Genomic DNA, 19843 nt, shown 5'->3' with positions numbered 1-19843 from the left:
CGAAAATATAAAAGAAATAAAACGAAATGAACACTGAAAAAATCTTCAAGAATGTGTGCGCCATTGGATTGCGGTTTGTCTTAGCTAGAGTGGGCGAAATGCGTCCCACTGTGTTGCAAACTTATGACTGCTAGCATAAAATAGAAGGAAATTAATTTGTTAAACAGAGAATGGGAACGGGGTCCATAAAAAAGAACACAGTACTTACGGATGAAGAAATTATGACCCAGATACAAATTATTCTATTATAATTAGAAACAAATAATATTTTTGAAATAAATAATGCCTACTTTATTAATTATTTAATTGGTTTAGAGATGTGTGGCATTGGAGTGCACATTTTTAATCAGCTGACTCGATTTCGCTTGCATTTAAATCACAATTTTCCTCTTCGGACATGAGTCGACTCTTTCCTCCTCCCTCTCCAGAAGTCACCAAATCCGCCGAACTTAGTTGAACGTGGGACATTGGCCTTCAAGCGTCAGGATTACATAGGATCCTTCCGCTATTTCAAGAGTGACCCAACCTCGGAGACCTGCTGATGTTCGCTCTGTGATAGGACATTGTTTTCTCTGGATAGGAGATCGAACAGTGCCGTCGTTCCTTTAAAAGGGCTCTGAAGCACTACAGTCGATGTCAGAATGCCCTACTTGGAAGGGTCATTCTGAAACTGGATCAACGCGACTTTAAAAACGTGCTTGTGCTAGGTGCTTGTAAAAAATGGAAGCTGTTTTTAGTCGAAGGACATTAGTCCCAACTTGGAGGAAATGTTTCTGCACACAATTTTATATACAAACAGATTCCTTAGTTGCCTTGCAGTCTGTTCCTAGCTCATAAAGGCAGGTTTTAAGATGTACAACACCGTGCAGCTCATATAACTTGTATCTGGAGAGGACCTGCTGGAGGCCTACTTTGACAAGAAGGCCTACAAAGACTTGGACAAACTTCGAATGGAATCGAATCTCAGGATGGGAGATCTGAACAGTGCCGCCGTTCCTTTGAGATGGATCTGAAGCCAACAGTCGATGTCAAAATGCGCTACTTGGAAGGGTCGTTATGAAACTGAATCAACGCGACCCAAGACTTTATAGGGATGGTTTAAGTCCCCTCAATGCGGCCTATAAGGTTGATGAATGCCATCCAGTAGTCTTAAGTATTCTTGCGACCTACTACCATTTCATTGGAGATTACCAACTGGTCTTAAATTTGGCTCAAATTCGCATTGGCTTCATCGAAACTGCGCAGCTGAAATCGCACAGTTGTTATAAGGTGGCCAGAGTCACCATGGAAGTGTTGAATTCGACTTCGCCAAGACATGCTATCAGAATCCAGTGAGTTCCGCACCTGAAGGCTAAGTTCTGTCCCAAATAGGGCTGGACCAAATCCACTTGAGGGACGGGGTAATGGATAAGGACATGGCCTCAAAGTAGTCTGGCAGTCTAGTCTTGAAACATTGGGGTCTTGGGCTCATCCCATTCGGGTTTTGGATGGGCTGGGATTTGCTTGGCTTCCTCATTAATGATCAAGGCCAGATCGATGCAACTGCTCAGGACTGCGCTGGAGAATCTATAAATGTATAATAAATTATGAATATAATTAAATTTGTAACTACTTCACACAACAAAAATTAATTGTTAAAATTCACCAATACGGATAAAATAGTTAAATTAGTTATATTAAAAAAAAATGTGGGCCCCAGACAGACTTTAGCTTTGTGGCCGTTTCTGGGAGTTAGAGTGGGCGTGGCACTCCGGTAAACAAACTTGCGTGTATGCTGTGTGCATAATCCCAACCCTCTAGCTTTTAAAGTTTCCGATATCTCAGCGTTCATACGGTCTGACTTTCGGACAGAGAGACAGACATGGATAGATCGACTAGGCATGTGATTTATACCCCTATGTAGAAGTTTAAGGCATTTTGGCTGATGATAAGTCCCAATTCATCGCGCTATTCTGATATTCTCTTAGATTGAAATTTTCCACAGCTACCTTGGCTTTATTTCCAGAGATTCTCAGGAACTCATTGTAGATAAAGTCTCCCCGATAGATCCTAAGGAACAATGTGCATAGCAAATATTTATTTTTCTAATTTAATGAAATTAAGTTTAAAGTTTTGAAAATTTTTCAATTTGTGACCTTCAATTTTCAGGGCTTTTCTGGACTAGATATACAATTAAAATATAAAATAAAATGAAATAAAGTTCTTAAGCAGAGATTGAGAAAAGTCCCCTTAAATAAGGATAACTAAGTACGTACAGATGAAGAAATTCCAACCCAGATACAAAAAGGGTTATCATTTGTTCTATTATGATTAAAAAAATTAAATTAAATTGTTTCTGGAATTGCGTTGGAGAATCTAGAAATTTATAATAAGTATTTTAAGTAACTACTACACACAAAAAAATGTAAATGTTTAAATTTATTAATACATATTGTGAACATTTATTGTGACGAGCAGGTTAAGGTGGCAAACGCGTCGAATTTCTCATTTGTCGTCGACAATGTATTTATGTATGTAAGTATTATGTATTATTTAGGGTCATGTAGTCTGTTCGTAAGATTGTTTTAAGTAAAAAGGTGTTTCCAGCCTTTTCAAATATTTTCGGAAAACCAAGTATATAGACGTATGTATGTATTTTTTTCTAACCTTAAAAGCCGAAGTCCTTGTTGCCAGTGCTTTACCAACTAAGTTAGTCTAGTTTTGTAAACCTTCTATCTGTAATAATAATAATAATAATAATAATGTATTTTTTTCTTCTAACTTTTGTACCTTTCTTGAACAAATAAAAATAATATTTTAGTCAGGGGTCAAAATGCTATGCTAAGCAGTATTTGTAATTTTGACTACTTCCTATTGCTACGGGAGTAATTTCTTTAAAGGCTGAAACAAAGCATTTTTGAAATGCTACAAACAGAAGAAGCCGTGGCAATATTTTAAACTATATCTGTTTTGTTATCAAATTTTTTGAAATTAGTGCTAATCATTTTTTAAGCGTACTAAAATTTTTGGTCGAGTTTCAGACCTTGCGAAACGTCTTCAAAGATTCTTCAAAAATTACTCATACGACATGTATACCAGCCATAACTTTTTCAAATAGATCGATTTCCCCTCCCCAACTTTGTCTCGGTCAATATTCAGCAAGCCGAAGCTTGTATACGCTTGTAGTTATAATAATTAAATTTAAAAATATAAAAAAATGATATTCCCAATAGTATAAGATAATATGTCAAAAAACACCGAAGCTTTAATTTGTTTCATATTATTTTCCCACCAATTTTCCGATCGTTCCTATGGCAGCTATATGATATAGTCGTCCGATTTTGATAAAATTAAGATTATTAGATTCGTCGGAAAGTATGTAACAGGCAAAAGGAAGCGTTTCCGACCCCATAAAGTATATATATTCTTGATCAGGATCACTAGCCGAGTCGATCTAGCCATGTCCGTCTGTCCGCCTGTCCGCCTGTCCGTCTGTCCGGATGAACGCTGAGATCTCGGAAACTATAAGAGCTAGGCTATTGAGATTTGGCGTGCAGATTCCTGAGCTTCTTATGCAGCGCAAGTTTGTTTCAGCAATGTGCCACGCCCACTCTAACGCCCACAAACCGCCCAAAACTGTGGCTTCTACAGAAATACTGAAATGTATTGCTCTTATCAAAACCTATCGATTGACCCAAAAAAGTTTGACACGCCCACCTTAACGCCCACAAATCCCCCAAACCTGTAACGCCCACAATTTTCATGCTGGATAAAAAATTTTAGCTTAAATGTATTGGTCTCGTCAATACCTATCGATTGATCGAAAAAAAATTTTCCACGCCCACTCTAACGCCCATAACGCTTAAATCGGTCTACCGCCGGTAGGTGGCGCATTTTAATCTCGCTTTGCTGCTTGCATATCTTCATTTCCCTTTGGTCCCTTTAGCTGAGTAACGGGTATCTGATAGTCGAGGTACTCGACTATAGCGTTCTTCCTTGTTTTTTTCCCGATTATTCCTTATTTTTATAAGATATAGTTGTCCGATCCGGCTGATTCCGACATATATACTACCTGCAAAAGACAGAAGACTTTTGGTAAAGTTTCAGCCCGATAGCTTTAAAACTGAGGGACAATTTTGGGTAGAAACGGACGGACAGACGGACGGATGGACATGGCTAGATGGACTCATCTAGTGATGCTGATCAAGAATATGTATACTTTATGGGGTCGGAAACGTCTCCATCACTGCGTTGCAAACTTCTGACTGAAATCATAATACCCTCTGATAAAGTATAAAAATGACCATACAATGTTGACCGCCCCAGTGTACAGGGTAACAATTTTCGAAAACTAATCTTACCCTTGAGTTCAAGGCATTTTCCTGATGTCGCGCTTTTCTGTCTTGTTCTTAGATGAAGCCATCTGGGCGTACTTCCCGAGCTACCCAGGATCACATCGAAGATAGAGAAGGACTTTTTGGTAAGCTTCAGCTTCCCAAATAGGTCCTAAAGAATAATACATTAGAATTATATTTTATTCAAAATCTTATTTAGTTTAGTACAATTAGGGGCTTACCTGGCTGCAATGTTATTGTTGTCTGTGAGCTGGATATCAGGCAGTCATAATAGCTCAGATATTCGGCGATAATGGACTTGTAGGGCACTACAACTTCATAGCCGCCGAATTTTCGTCTCTTTAGCCTCGTGGAAGCTTTCAAGTGCGAAACTTACCGAATCCTGATAGTATGTCCTGGCGAAGTCGAATTCCTCACTTGCATGGTGACTCTGGCCACCTTACAGCAACTATGCGGTTGCAGCTGCGCAATTTCGATGAAGCCAATGCGAATTTGAGCCAGATTAAAGACCAGATCACCAGATCTCCAATGAAATAGTGGCAGGTCGCAAGAATACTTAAAACTACTGGATGGGGTTCATCAAGCTTATAGGCCGCATTGAGAAGACTTAAACCCTCCCTATAGAGACGTGGGTCGCGTTGATTCAGTATCAGAATGACCCTTCCAAGTAGGGCATTCTGACATCGACTGTTGGCTCCAGAGCCATCTCAAAGGAACGGCGGCACTGCTCAGATCTCCCATCCTGAAGCGTTGCCATTCGAAGTTTGCACAAGACTTTGTAGGCCTTTTGGCGAAATAGACCGCCAGCAGGTCCTGAGTAGATACTATTTATATGAGTTGCGCGGTGTAGTACATCTTAAGACCTGCCTTTATGAGCTAGGAACAGATTGCAAGGCAGCTAAGGAATGTATTTATATATATAATTCCAAATCCGATTCCCTTTAACCCAATAACTTACCGCGTCTTGAATGAAAGTGTGGAGTAACATTTCCTCCAAACTGGGACAAATGTCCTTCGCCCTAAAAACCGCACCTATTTTCATTCATCATTTTTAGACTCTCGAAAAAGAGTAAACTGTTTTCCAACTATAATAACGTTCTCCGTTTAAGAAAGAGCAAAACATTGGTCTAAAAAAAAAACTTACCCTTGATGGACCGCGATTTCTTAAGATATGCGTGGTTCTCTTGTAACTTAGTTTTAAAGTAACGAATGCCCATCCTTCCACAATATTAGACCCAAACCCCCAAACTCCGATCTCTCCCTTTCTTAACTAGTCCAAAACCTGAAAACATACTTATCCTTCTTACATTTCTAAAAAAAAGCCAACGTCATGAATGAACTATAAGGCTTCAAGATGAGAATTTAAAGCTACTTTCTAATATCAAGTATCAAAATTAAGATTTCTATGTCTCCAAATTAAGTGTTATTTTTTAATCGTAAGCTAAATGTTAAGTGTTAAATCTTATATAATAAATAAGAAATAGATGAAAATATAATCAGCCGTAAGCCTCAGCAGCTATGGCTGTCATCCCTCCCTGTAGCTTAATTTAAATAAATAGTTTTAAAGTAGCGTATTTTGCGCGTACATCGAGGGCAATTTTTTTAGGCAGACATCGGAAATTCAACCTACAAAATATTTTGAGCTTTTAATAATTTACAAAGTTGATGATAAACTTGTACGTGTTATTCTTTTACTTCAAAAATATTGTAGAAGAATTTTTTTGTCACCAAATTAATGATGCAAAGTTTTGGGCCTTCAAGGTAAGCATGAAATGTTTTTTGTTTTGAACTGGATGGGGTTCCACTTCTTATCGCTCAATAATTATAGCTCAAAGTGTTAGCTATTTAAAGTTGAAGAATCTCTGGGCCTATATAATTTGAAATTAACAAAAAATCGTTAAAGCCAATTTTGAGAAAATAGACAAAGAAGGAAAAAGATAAAAACTTTTTGCTATAACTTTAACTCTATGGTATTTCGAGAATTTAAGCAAAGGCAGCGTTATTAGCATATTGAATTATATTTTCAGCGACATATAGCACGTATTTGTTTTAAAATTTTTGTAAAGTGCTGCGAGGAAAGTGGCCTTAGTGGAATAAGTTTTAAACTACACCAGTTTACAAAAAAAATTGATGAAATACGCCTTTCAGGAAACCTTTGTTTTCCGCTAAGATACATCTCCCTGATTAAGAAAAGGGCACATAAAATTTTTTCTATGGTACCAATTTTTTTTTAAGTGTAAAAAACATTTTTCGCACTTTTTTATTGTCTAACTCGAGTTGTGATAAACCGAATTCGGTCATCGAAGACTCATTTTACAGGTAATAGAATGCCCTTTAACTTTTTTATACACATCGTTGAGTGCTGCGAGGAAAGTGGCCTTAGTGGAATAAGTTTTAAACTACACCAGTTTACAAAAAAAATTGATGAAATACGCCTTTCAGGAAACCTTTGTTTTCCGCTAAGATACATCTCCCTGATTAAGAAAAGGGCACTTAAAATTTTTTCTATGGTACCAATTTTTTTTTAAGTGTAAAAAACGTTTTTCGCACTTTTTTATTGTCTAACTCGAGTTGTGATAAACCGAATTCGGTCATCGAAGACTCATTTTACAGGTAATAGAATGCCCTTTAACTTTTTTATACACATCGTTGAGTTCCATTCATTAGTTTAAAATCTACACTTCGTCAAAGTTGAAAAATTTGGAAAAAATGCAAAAACGATGGCATAAATGGCTTCTTTAAAAATACACGCCTAAAACCCGAAATTAGTTTTATGTTGTTTTCTTGAAGGCTGAACCTTAACGGAGAATAAGCGCCATTGATCACGACAATCCGTTGGTAAATCGATTTTTTACAGATTTTTAAACGTATATACCCAAGTTCAGTATTCGGGAGCAGCGGCCGTTAAACGTTATTTTAAATTTTCAGTGTTGGGGAACGTAAGAATTTGGTGCAAGTTGTTATGCATAACGTCAGTTTCCTTGTTATTAGCGCTGGGCAAGCTAAAAAGTATGCGATTGCAGTTACGAGGAAATCATTTTCATATATTTTTCAGACCTGTGTCCCCTGCGAAAACACCACACACAGTTGAAATATGTTGATACTACAATGATTTTACTTTTTGATATACACGCAAACGGAATAAAACCATTTTTAACATTAAAAGCGGCGGAGACTAGTTAATTACGAAGGCGAATGGTTCGCCTGAATATCCACGTTCAAAATTTTATGGACTTGGGATTGACCAATTTCTATAAACATCTAAAGGATACAGACGTTCGATTTAAAAAAAAATCACATTCTTTAAATCGTAAGAAACGAAAATATAAAAGAAATGAAACGAAATGAACACTGAAAAAATCTTCAAGAATGTGAGCGCCATTGGATTGCGGTTTGTCTTAGCTAGAGTGGGCGAAATGCGTCCCACTGTGTTGCAAACTTATGACTGCTAGCATAAAATAGAAGGAAATTAATTTGTTAAACAGAGAATGGGAACGGGGTCCATAAAAAAGAACACAGTACTTACGGATGAAGAAATTATGACCCAGATACAAATTATTCTATTATAATTAGAAACAAATAATATTTTTGAAATAAATAATGCCTATTTTATTAATTATTTAATTGGTTTAGAGATGTGTGGCATTGGAGTGCACATTTTTAATCAGCTGACTCGATTTCGCTTGCATTTAAATCACAATTTTCCTCTTCGGGAAGCGTCAGGATTACATAGGATCCTTCCGCTATTTCAAGAGTGACCCAACCTCGGAGACCTGCTGATGTTCGCTCTGTGATAGGACATTGTTTTCTCTGGATAGGAGATCGAACAGTGCCGTCGTTCCTTTAAAAGGGCTCTGAAGCACTACAGTCGGTGTCAGAATGCCCCACTTGGAAGGGTCATTCTGAAACTGGATCAACGCGACTTTAAAAACGTGCTTGTGCTAGGTGCTTGTAAAAAATGGAAGCTGTTTTTAGTCGAAGGACATTAGTCCCAACTTGGAGGAAATTTTTCTGCACACAATTTTATATACAAACAGATTCCTTAGTTGCCTTGCAGTCTGTTCCTAGCTCATAAAGGCAGGTTTTAAGATGTACAACACCGTGCAGCTCCTATAAATTGTATCTGGAGAGGACCTGCTGGAGGCCTACTTTGACAAGAAGGCCTACAAAGACTTGGACAAACTTCGAATGGAATCGAATCTCAGGATGGGAGATCTGAACAGTGCCGCCGTTCCTTTGAGATGGATCTGAAGCCAACAGTCGATGTCAAAATGCGCTACTTGGAAGGGTCGTTGTGAAACTGAGTCAACGCGACCCAAGACTTTATAGGGATGGTTTAAGTCCCCTCAATGCGGCCTATAAGGTTGATGAATGCCATCCAGTAGTCTTAAGTATTCTTGCGACCTACTACCATTTCATTGGAGATTACCAACTGGTCTTAAATTTGGCTCAAATTCGCATTGGCTTCATCGAAACTGCGCAGCTGAAATCGCTTAGTTGTTATAAGGTGGCCAGAGTCACCATGGAAGTGTTGAATTCGACTTCGCCAAGACATGCTATCAGAATCCAGTGAGTTCCGCACCTGAAGGCTAAGTTCTGTCCCAAATAGGGCTGGACCAAATCCACTTGAGGGACGGGGTAATGGATAAGGACATGGCCTCAAAGTAGTCTGGCAGTCTAGTCTTGAAACATTGGGGTCTTGGGCTCATCCCATTCGGGTTTTGGATGGGCTGGGATTTGCTTGGCTTCCTCATTAATGATCAAGGCCAGATCGATGCAACTGCTCAGGACTGCGCTGGAGAATCTATAAATGTATAATAAATTATGAATATAATTAAATTTGTAACTACTTCACACAACAAAAATTAATTGTTAAAATTCACCAATACGGATAAAATAGTTAAATTAGTTATATTAAAAAAAAATGTGGGCCCCAGACAGACTTTAGCTTTGTGGCCGTTTCTGGGAGTTAGAGTGGGCGTGGCACTCCGGTAAACAAACTTGCGTGTATGCTGTGTGCATAATCCCAACCCTCTAGCTTTTAAAGTTTCCGATATCTCAGCGTTCATACGGTCTGACTTTCGGACAGAGAGACAGACATGGATAGATCGACTAGGCATGTGATTTATACCCCTATGTAGAAGTTTAAGGCATTTTGGCTGATGATAAGTCCCAATTCATCGCGCTATTCTGATATTCTCTTAGATTGAAATTTTCCACAGCTACCTTGGCTTTATTTCCAGAGATTCTCAGGAACTCATTGTAGATAAAGTCTCCCCGATAGATCCTAAGGAACAATGTGCATAGCAAATATTTATTTTTCTAATTTAATGAAATTAAGTTTAAAGTTTTGAAAATGTTTCAATTTGTGACCTTCAATTTTCAGGGCTTTTCTGGACTAGATATACAATTAAAATATAAAATAAAATGAAATAAAGTTCTTAAGCAGAGATTGAGAAAAGTCCCCTTAAATAAGGATAACTAAGTACGTACAGATGAAGAAATTCCAACCCAGATACAAAAAGGGTTATCATTTGTTCTATTATGATTAAAAAAATTAAATTAAATTGTTTCTGGAATTGCGTTGGAGAATCTAGAAATTTATAATAAGTATTTTAAGTAACTACTACACACAAAAAAATGTAAATGTTTAAATTTATTAATACATATTGTGAACATTTATTGTGACGAGCAGGTTAAGGTGGCAAACGCGTCGAATTTCTCATTTGTCGTCGACAATGTATTTATGTATGTAAGTATTATGTATTATTTAGGGTCATGTAGTCTGTTCGTAAGATTGTTTTAAGTAAAAAGGTGTTTCCAGCCTTTTCAAATATTTTCGGAAAACCAAGTATATATACGTATGTATGTATTTTTTTCTAACCTTAAAAGCCGAAGTCCTTGTTGCCAGTGCTTTACCAACTAAGTTAGTCTAGTTTTGTAAACCTTCTATCTGTAATAATAATAATAATAATGTATTTTTTTCTTCTAACTTTTGTACCTTTCTTGAAAAAATAAAAATAATATTTTAGTCAGGGGTCAAAATGCTATGCTAAGCAGTATTTGTAATTTTGACTACTTCCTATTGCTACGGGAGTAATTTCTTTAAAGGCTGAAACAAAGCATTTTTGAAATGCTACAAACAGAATACTATAAGAAGCCGTGGCAATATTTTAAACTATATCTGTTTTGTTATCAAATTTTTTGAATTTAGTGCTAATCATTTTTTAAGCGTACTAAAATTTTTGGTCGAGTTTCAGACCTTGCGAAACGTCTTCAAAGATTCTTCGAAAATTACTCATACGACATGTATACCATCCATAACGTTTTCAAATAGATCGATTTCCCCTCCCCAACTTTGTCTCGGTCAATATTCAGCAAGCCGAAGCTTGTATACGCTTGTAGTTATAATAATTAAATTTAAAAATATAAAAAAATGATATTCCCAATAGTATAAGATAATATGTCAAAAAACACCGAAGCTTTAATTTGTTTCATATTATTTTCCCACCAATTTTCCGATCGTTCCTATGGCAGCTATATGATATAGTCGTCCGATTTTGATAAAATTAAGATTATTAGATTCGTCGGAAAGTATGTAACAGGCAAAAGGAAGCGTTTCCGACCCCATAAAGTATATATATTCTTGATCAGGATCACTAGCCGAGTCGATCTAGCCATGTCCGTCTGTCCGCCTGTCCGTCTGTCCGGATGAACGCTGAGATCTCGGAAACTATAAGAGCTAGGCTATTGAGATTTGGCGTGCAGACTCCTGAGCTTCTTATGCAGCGCAAGTTTGTTTCAGCAATGTGCCACGCCCACTCTAACGCCCACAAACCGCCCAAAACTGTGGCTTCTACAGAAATACTGAAATGTATTGCTCTTATCAAAACCTATCGATTGACCCAAAAAAGTTTGACACGCCCACCTTAACGCCCACAAATCCCCCAAACCTGTAACGTCCACAATTTTCATGCTGGATAAAAAATTTTAGCTTAAATGTATTGGTCTCGTCAATACCTATCGATTGATCGAAAAAAAATTTTCCACGCCCACTCTAACGCCCATAACGCTTAAATCGGTCTACCGCCGGTAGGTGGCGCATTTTAATCTCGCTTTGCTGCTTGCATATCTTCATTTCCCTTTGGTCCCTTTAGCTGAGTAACGGGTATCTGATAGTCGAGGGACTCGACTATAGCGTTCTTCCTTGTTTTTTTCCCGATTATTCCTTATTTTTATAAGATATAGTTGTCCGATCCGGCTGATTCCGACATATATACTACCTGCAAAAGACAGAAGACTTTTGGTAAAGTTTCAGCCCGATAGCTTTAAAACTGAGGGACAATTTTGGGTAGAAACGGACGGACAGACGGACGGATGGACATGGCTAGATGGACTCATCTAGTGATGCTGATCAAGAATATGTATACTTTATGGGGTCGGAAACGTCTCCATCACTGCGTTGCAAACTTCTGACTGAAATCATAATACCCTCTGATAAAGTATAAAAATGACCATACAATGTTGACCGCCCCAGTGTACAGGGTAACAATTTTCGAAAACTAATCTTACCCTTGAGTTCAAGGCATTTTCCTGATGTCGCGCTTTTCTGTCTTGTTCTTAGATGAAGCCATCTGGGCGTACTTCCCGAGCTACCCAGGATCACATCGAAGATAGAGAAGGACTTTTTGGTAAGCTTCAGCTTCCCAAATAGGTCCTAAAGAATAATACATTAGAATTATATTTTATTCAAAATCTTATTTAGTTTAGTACAATTAGGGGCTTACCTGGCTGCAATGTTATTGTTGTCTGTGAGCTGGATATCAGGCAGTCATAATAGCTCAGATATTCGGCGATAATGGACTTGTAGGGCACTACAACTTCATAGCCGCCGAATTTTCGTCTCTTTAGCCTCGTGGAAGCTTTCAAGTGCGAAACTTACCGAATCCTGATAGTATGTCCTGGCGAAGTCGAATTCCTCACTTGCATGGTGACTCTGGCCACCTTACAGCAACTATGCGGTTGCAGCTGCGCAATTTCGATGAAGCCAATGCGAATTTGAGCCAGATTAAAGACCAGATCACCAGATCTCCAATGAAATAGTGGCGGTCGCAAGAATACTTAAAACTACTGGATGGGGTTCATCAAGCTTATAGGCCGCATTGAGAAGACTTAAACCCTCCCTATAGAGACGTGGGTCGCGTTGATTCAGTATCAGAATGACCCTTCCAAGTAGGGCATTCTGACATCGACTGTTGGCTCCAGAGCCATCTCAAAGGAACGGCGGCACTGCTCAGATCTCCCATCCTGAAGCGTTGCCATTCGAAGTTTGCACAAGACTTTGTAGGCCTTGTTGGCGAAATAGACCGCCAGCAGGTCCTGAGTAGATACTATTTATATGAGTTGCGCGGTGTAGTACATCTTAAGACCTGCCTTTATGAGCTAGGAACAGATTGCAAGGCAGCTAAGGAATGTATTTATATATATAATTCCAAATCCGATTCCCTTTAACCCAATAACTTACCGCGTCTTGAATGAAAGTGTGGAGTAACATTTCCTCCAAACTGGGACAAATGTCCTTCGCCCTAAAAACCGCACCTATTTTTTACAAGCACCTATCACCAGCACGTTTAATGGAACACAGATTTTTTTTTTGACAAGTAAAATTAGGGTTGATTAATACTATAAAAATACAACCTTTTAAAGGGTTGCTAAGATATACAAATATCGTATCATTTTTAGACTCTTAAAAAAGAGTGAACTGTTTTCCAACTATACTAACGTTCACTTTATTACTTATTACAAAAAGTTTTAGTTGATGACAAACTTGTAAGTGTTATTCTTTTACTTAAAAAATATTGTACAATCATTTTTTTGTCACCAAATTAATGATGCATAGTTTTGGGCCTTCAAGGTAAGCATGAAATGTTTTTTGGTTTGAACTGGATGGGGTTCCACTTTTTATCGCTCAATAATTATAGCTCAAAGTGTTAGCTATTTAAAGTTGAAGAATCTCTGGGCCTATATAATTAGAAATTAACAAAAAATCGTTAAAGCCAATTTTGAGAAAATAGACAAAGAAGGAAAAAGATAAAAACTTTTTGCTATAACTTTAACTCTATGGTATTTCGAGAATTTAAGCAAAGGCAGCGTTATTAGCATATTGAATTATATTTTCAGCGACATATAGCACGTATTTGTTTTAAAATTTTTGTAAAGTGCTGCGAGGAAAGTGGCCTTAGTGGAATAAGTTTTAAATTATTTATGTTTTAGCGCCTAAGCGAAAGGGGGGAGGGGGACAGACCTGTGTCCCCCGCGAAAACACCACACACAGTTGAAATATGTTGATACTACAATGATTTTACTTATTGATATACACGCAAACGGAATAAAACCATTTTTAACATTAAAAGCGGCGGAGACTTCTTAATTACGAAGGCGATGGTTCGCCTGAATATCCACGTTCAAAATTTTATGGACTTGGGATTGACCAATTTCTATAAACATCTAAAGGATACAGACGTTCGATTTAAAAAAAACACATTCTTTAAATCGTAGAATGTGTGCGCCATTGGATTGCGGTTTGTCTTAGCTAGAGTGGGCGAAATGCGTCCCACTGTGTTGCAAACTTATGACTGCTAGCATAAAATAGAAGGAAATTAATTTGTTAAACAGAGAATGGGAACGGGGTCCATAAAAAAGAACACAGTACTTACGGATGAAGAAATTATGACCCAGATACAAATTATTCTATTATAATTAGAAACAAATAATCTTTTTGAAATAAATAATGCCTATTTTATTAATTATTTAATTGGTTTAGAGATGTGTGGCATTGGAGTGCACATTTTTAATCAGCTGACTCGATTTCGCTTGCATTTAAATCACAATTTTCCTCTTCGGACATGAGTCGACTCTTTCCTCCTCCCTCTCCAGAAGTCACCAAATCCGCCGAACTTAGTTGAACGTGGGTCATTGGCCTTCAAGCGTCAGGATTACATAGGATCCTTCCGCTATTTCAAGAGTGACCCAACCTCGGAGACCTGCTGATGTTCGCTCTGTGATAGGACATTGTTTTCTCTGGATAGGAGATCGAACAGTGCCGTCGTTCCTTTAAAAGGGCTCTGAAGCACTACAGTCGGTGTCAGAATGCCCCACTTGGAAGGGTCATTCTGAAACTGGATCAACGCGACTTTAAAAACGTGCTTGTGCTAGGTGCTTGTAAAAAATGGAAGCTGTTTTTAGTCGAAGGACATTAGTCCCAACTTGGAGGAAATTTTTCTGCACACAATTTTATATACAAACAGATTCCTTAGTTGCCTTGCAGTCTGTTCCTAGCTCATAAAGGCAGGTTTTAAGATGTACAACACCGTGCAGCTCCTATAAATTGTATCTGGAGAGGACCTGCTGGAGGCCTACTTTGACAAGAAGGCCTACAAAGACTTGGACAAACTTCGAATGGAATCGAATCTCAGGATGGGAGATCTGAACAGTGCCGCCGTTCCTTTGAGATGGATCTGAAGCCAACAGTCGATGTCAAAATGCGCTACTTGGAAGGGTCGTTGTGAAACTGAGTCAACGCGACCCAAGACTTTATAGGGATGGTTTAAGTCCCCTCAATGCGGCCTATAAGGTTGATGAATGCCATCCAGTAGTCTTAAGTATTCTTGCGACCTACTACCATTTCATTGGAGATTACCAACTGGTCTTAAATTTGGCTCAAATTCGCATTGGCTTCATCGAAACTGCGCAGCTGAAATCGCTTAGTTGTTATAAGGTGGCCAGAGTCACCATGGAAGTGTTGAATTCGACTTCGCCAAGACATGCTATCAGAATCCAGTGAGTTCCGCACCTGAAGGCTAAGTTCTGTCCCAAATAGGGCTGGACCAAATCCACTTGAGGGACGGGGTAATGGATAAGGACATGGCCTCAAAGTAGTCTGGCAGTCTAGTCTTGAAACATTGGGGTCTTGGGCTCATCCCATTCGGGTTTTGGATGGGCTGGGATTTGCTTGGCTTCCTCATTAATGATCAAGGCCAGATCGATGCAACTGCTCAGGACTGCGCTGGAGAATCTATAAATGTATAATAAATTATGAATATAATTAAATTTGTAACTACTTCACACAACAAAAATTAATTGTTAAAATTCACCAATACGGATAAAATAGTTAAATTAGTTATATTAAAAAAAAATGTGGGCCCCAGACAGACTTTAGCTTTGTGGCCGTTTCTGGGAGTTAGAGTGGGCGTGGCACTCCGGTAAACAAACTTGCGTGTATGCTGTGTGCATAATCCCAACCCTCTAGCTTTTAAAGTTTCCGATATCTCAGCGTTCATACGGTCTGACTTTCGGACAGAGAGACAGAGGATAACTAAGTACGTACAGATGAAGAAATTCCAACCCAGATACAAAAAGGGTTATCATTTGTTCTATTATGATTAAAAAAATTAAATTAAATTGTTTCTGGAATTGCGTTGGAGAATCTAGAAATTTATAATAAGTATTTTAAGTAACTACTACACACAAAAAAATGTAAATGTTTAAATTTATTAATACATATTGTGAACATTTATTGTGACGAGCAGGTTAAGGTGGCAAACGCGTCGAATTTCTCATTTGTCGTCGACAATGTATTTATGTATGTAAGTATTATGTATTATTTAGGGTCATGTAGTCTGTTCGTAAGATTGTTTTAAGTAAAAAGGTGTTTCCAGCCTTTTCAAATATTTTCGGAAAACCAAGTATATAGACGTATGTATGTATTTTTTTCTAACCTTAAAAGCCGAAGTCCTTGTTGCCAGTGCTTTACCAACTAAGTTAGTCTAGTTTTGTAAACCTTCTATCTGTAATAATAATAATAATAATGTATTTTTTTCTTCTAACTTTTGTACCTTTCTTGAAAAAATAAAAATAATATTTTAGTCAGGGGTCAAAATGCTATGCTAAGCAGTATTTGTAATTTTGACTACTTCCTATTGCTACGGGAGTAATTTCTTTAAAGGCTGAAACAAAGCATTTTTGAAATGCTACAAACAGAATACTATAAGAAGCCGTGGCAATATTTTAAACTATATCTGTTTTGTTATCAAATTTTTTGAATTTAGTGCTAATCATTTTTTAAGCGTACTAAAATTTTTGGTCGAGTTTCAGACCTTGCGAAACGTCTTCAAAGATTCTTCGAAAATTACTCATACGACATGTATACCATCCATAACGTTTTCAAATAGATCGATTTCCCCTCCCCAACTTTGTCTCGGTCAATATTCAGCAAGCCGAAGCTTGTATACGCTTGTAGTTATAATAATTAAATTTAAAAATATAAAAAAATGATATTCCCAATAGTATAAGATAATATGTCAAAAAACACCGAAGCTTTAATTTGTTTCATATTATTTTCCCACCAATTTTCCGATCGTTCCTATGGCAGCTATATGATATAGTCGTCCGATTTTGATAAAATTAAGATTATTAGATTCGTCGGAAAGTATGTAACAGGCAAAAGGAAGCGTTTCCGACCCCATAAAGTATATATATTCTTGATCAGGATCACTAGCCGAGTCGATCTAGCCATGTCCGTCTGTCCGCCTGTCCGCCTGTCCGTCTGTCCGGATGAACGCTGAGATCTCGGAAACTATAAGAGCTAGGCTATTGAGATTTGGCGTGCAGACTCCTGAGCTTCTTATGCAGCGCAAGTTTGTTTCCGCAATGTGCCACGCCCACTCTAACGCCCACAAACCGCCCAAAACTGTGGCTTCTACAGAAATACTGAAATGTATTGCTCTTATCAAAACCTATCGATTGACCCAAAAAAGTTTGACACGCCCACCTTAACGCCCACAAATCCCCCAAACCTGTAACGTCCACAATTTTCATGCTGGATAAAAAATTTTAGCTTAAATGTATTGGTCTCGTCAATACCTATCGATTGATCGAAAAAAAATTTTCCACGCCCACTCTAACGCCCATAACGCTTAAATCGGTCTACCGCCGGTAGGTGGCGCATTTTAATCTCGCTTTGCTGCTTGCATATCTTCATTTCCCTTTGGTCCCTTTAGCTGAGTAACGGGTATCTGATAGTCGAGGTACTCGACTATAGCGTTCTTCCTTGTTTTTTTCCCGATTATTCCTTATTTTTATAAGATATAGTTGTCCGATCCGGCTGATTCCGACATATATACTACCTGCAAAAGACAGAAGACCGCCCCAGTGTACAGGGTAACAATTTTCGAAAACTAATCTTACCCTTGAGTTCAAGGCATTTTCCTGATGTCGCGCTTTTCTGTCTTGTTCTTAGATGAAGCCATCTGGGCGTACTTCCCGAGCTACCCAGGATCACATCGAAGATAGAGAAGGACTTTTTGGTAAGCTTCAGCTTCCCAAATAGGTCCTAAAGAATAATACATTAGAATTATATTTTATTCAAAATCTTATTTAGTTTAGTACAATTAGGGGCTTACCTGGCTGCAATGTTATTGTTGTCTGTGAGCTGGATATCAGGCAGTCATAATAGCTCAGATATTCGGCGATAATGGACTTGTAGGGCACTACAACTTCATAGCCGCCGAATTTTCGTCTCTTTAGCCTCGTGGAAGCTTTCAAGTGCGAAACTTACCGAATCCTGATAGTATGTCCTGGCGAAGTCGAATTCCTCACTTGCATGGTGACTCTGGCCACCTTACAGCAACTATGCGGTTGCAGCTGCGCAATTTCGATGAAGCCAATGCGAATTTGAGCCAGATTAAAGACCAGATCACCAGATCTCCAATGAAATAGTGGCAGGTCGCAAGAATACTTAAAACTACTGGATGGGGTTCATCAAGCTTATAGGCCGCATTGAGAAGACTTAAACCCTCCCTATAGAGACGTGGGTCGCGTTGATTCAGTATCAGAATGACCCTTCCAAGTAGGGCATTCTGACATCGACTGTTGGCTCCAGAGCCATCTCAAAGGAACGGCGGCACTGCTCAGATCTCCCATCCTGAAGCGTTGCCATTCGAAGTTTGCACAAGACTTTGTAGGCCTTTTGGCGAAATAGACCGCCAGCAGGTCCTGAGTAGATACTATTTATATGAGTTGCGCGGTGTAGTACATCTTAAGACCTGCCTTTATGAGCTAGGAACAGATTGCAAGGCAGCTAAGGAATGTATTTATATATATAATTCCAAATCCGATTCCCTTTAACCCAATAACTTACCGCGTCTTGAATGAAAGTGTGGAGTAACATTTCCTCCAAACTGGGACAAATGTCCTTCGCCCTAAAAACCGCACCTATTTTTTACAAGCACCTATCACCAGCACGTTTAATGGAACACAGATTTTTTTTTTGACAAGTAAAATTAGGGTTGATTAATACTATAAAAATACAACCTTTTAAAGGGTTGCTAAGATATACAAATATCGTATCATTTTTAGACTCTTAAAAAAGAGTGAACTGTTTTCCAACTATACTAACGTTCACTTTATTACTTATTACAAAAAGTTTTAGTTGATGACAAACTTGTAAGTGTTATTCTTTTACTTAAAAAATATTGTACAATCATTTTTTTTGTCACCAAATTAATGATGCATAGTTTTGGGCCTTCAAGGTAAGCATGAAATGTTTTTTGGTTTGAACTGGATGGGGTTCCACTTTTTATCGCTCAATAATTATAGCTCAAAGTGTTAGCTATTTAAAGTTGAAGAATCTCTGGGCCTATATAATTTGAAATTAACAAAAAATCGTTAAAGCCAATTTTGAGAAAATAGACAAAGAAGGAAAAAGATAAAAACTTTTTGCTATAACTTTAACTCTATGGTATTTCGAGAATTTAAGCAAAGGCAGCGTTATTAGCATATTGAATTATATTTTCAGCGACATATAGCACGTATTTGTTTTAAAATTTTTGTAAAGTGCTGCGAGGAAAGTGGCCTTAGTGGAATAAGTTTTAAATTATTTATGTTTTAGCGCCTAAGCGAAAGGGGGGAGGGGGACAGACCTGTGTCCCCCGCGAAAACACCACACACAGTTGAAATATGTTGATACTACAATGATTTTACTTATTGATATACACGCAAACGGAATAAAACCATTTTTAACATTAAAAGCGGCGGAGACTTCTTAATTACGAAGGCGATGGTTCGCCTGAATATCCACGTTCAAAATTTTATGGACTTGGGATTGACCAATTTCTATAAACATCTAAAGGATACAGACGTTCGATTTAAAAAAAACACATTCTTTAAATCGTAAGAAACGAAAATATAAAAGAAATAAAACGAAATGAACACTGAAAAAATCTTCAAGAATGTGTGCGCCATTGGATTGCGGTTTGTCTTAGCTAGAGTGGGCGAAATGCGTCCCACTGTGTTGCAAACTTATGACTGCTAGCATAAAATAGAAGGAAATTAATTTGTTAAACAGAGAATGGGAACGGGGTCCATAAAAAAGAACACAGTACTTACGGATGAAGAAATTATGACCCAGATACAAATTATTCTATTATAATTAGAAACAAATAATATTTTTG

General features: G+C 37.9%; 4 long non-coding RNA genes across 4 annotated transcripts; all 4 read right to left on the bottom strand.

The window, feature by feature from the left end:
- Positions 1–267: 267 nt before the first annotated feature.
- LOC139353433 (uncharacterized) lies at positions 268–5051 on the bottom strand. The gene is made up of 3 exons (XR_011604699.1): positions 4556–5051; positions 4341–4485; positions 268–1566 (listed from the first exon to the last, which is right to left on the bottom strand). It is a non-coding gene; the product is annotated as an uncharacterized lncRNA (long non-coding RNA).
- Positions 5052–8836: 3785 nt separating this feature from the next.
- On the bottom strand, positions 8837–13139 carry LOC139353390 (uncharacterized). The gene is made up of 4 exons (XR_011604681.1): positions 12859–13139; positions 12122–12798; positions 11907–12051; positions 8837–9138 (listed from the first exon to the last, which is right to left on the bottom strand). It is a non-coding gene; the product is annotated as an uncharacterized lncRNA (long non-coding RNA).
- Positions 13140–14109: 970 nt separating this feature from the next.
- LOC139353392 (uncharacterized) lies at positions 14110–19826 on the bottom strand. The gene is made up of 2 exons (XR_011604683.1): positions 18606–19826; positions 14110–14552 (listed from the first exon to the last, which is right to left on the bottom strand). It is a non-coding gene; the product is annotated as an uncharacterized lncRNA (long non-coding RNA).
- LOC139353391 (uncharacterized) lies at positions 15107–18298 on the bottom strand. The gene is made up of 3 exons (XR_011604682.1): positions 17795–18298; positions 17580–17724; positions 15107–15408 (listed from the first exon to the last, which is right to left on the bottom strand). It is a non-coding gene; the product is annotated as an uncharacterized lncRNA (long non-coding RNA).
- Positions 19827–19843: the final 17 nt, after the last annotated feature.

Source organism: Drosophila suzukii, chromosome X (assembly GCF_043229965.1).
Source record: "Drosophila suzukii chromosome X, CBGP_Dsuzu_IsoJpt1.0, whole genome shotgun sequence".
Lineage (NCBI taxonomy): Eukaryota > Metazoa > Arthropoda > Insecta > Diptera > Drosophilidae > Drosophila > Drosophila suzukii.
The sequence above is the reverse complement of the archived record's forward strand: the minus strand, read 5'-3'. Positions and strand labels throughout refer to the sequence as shown.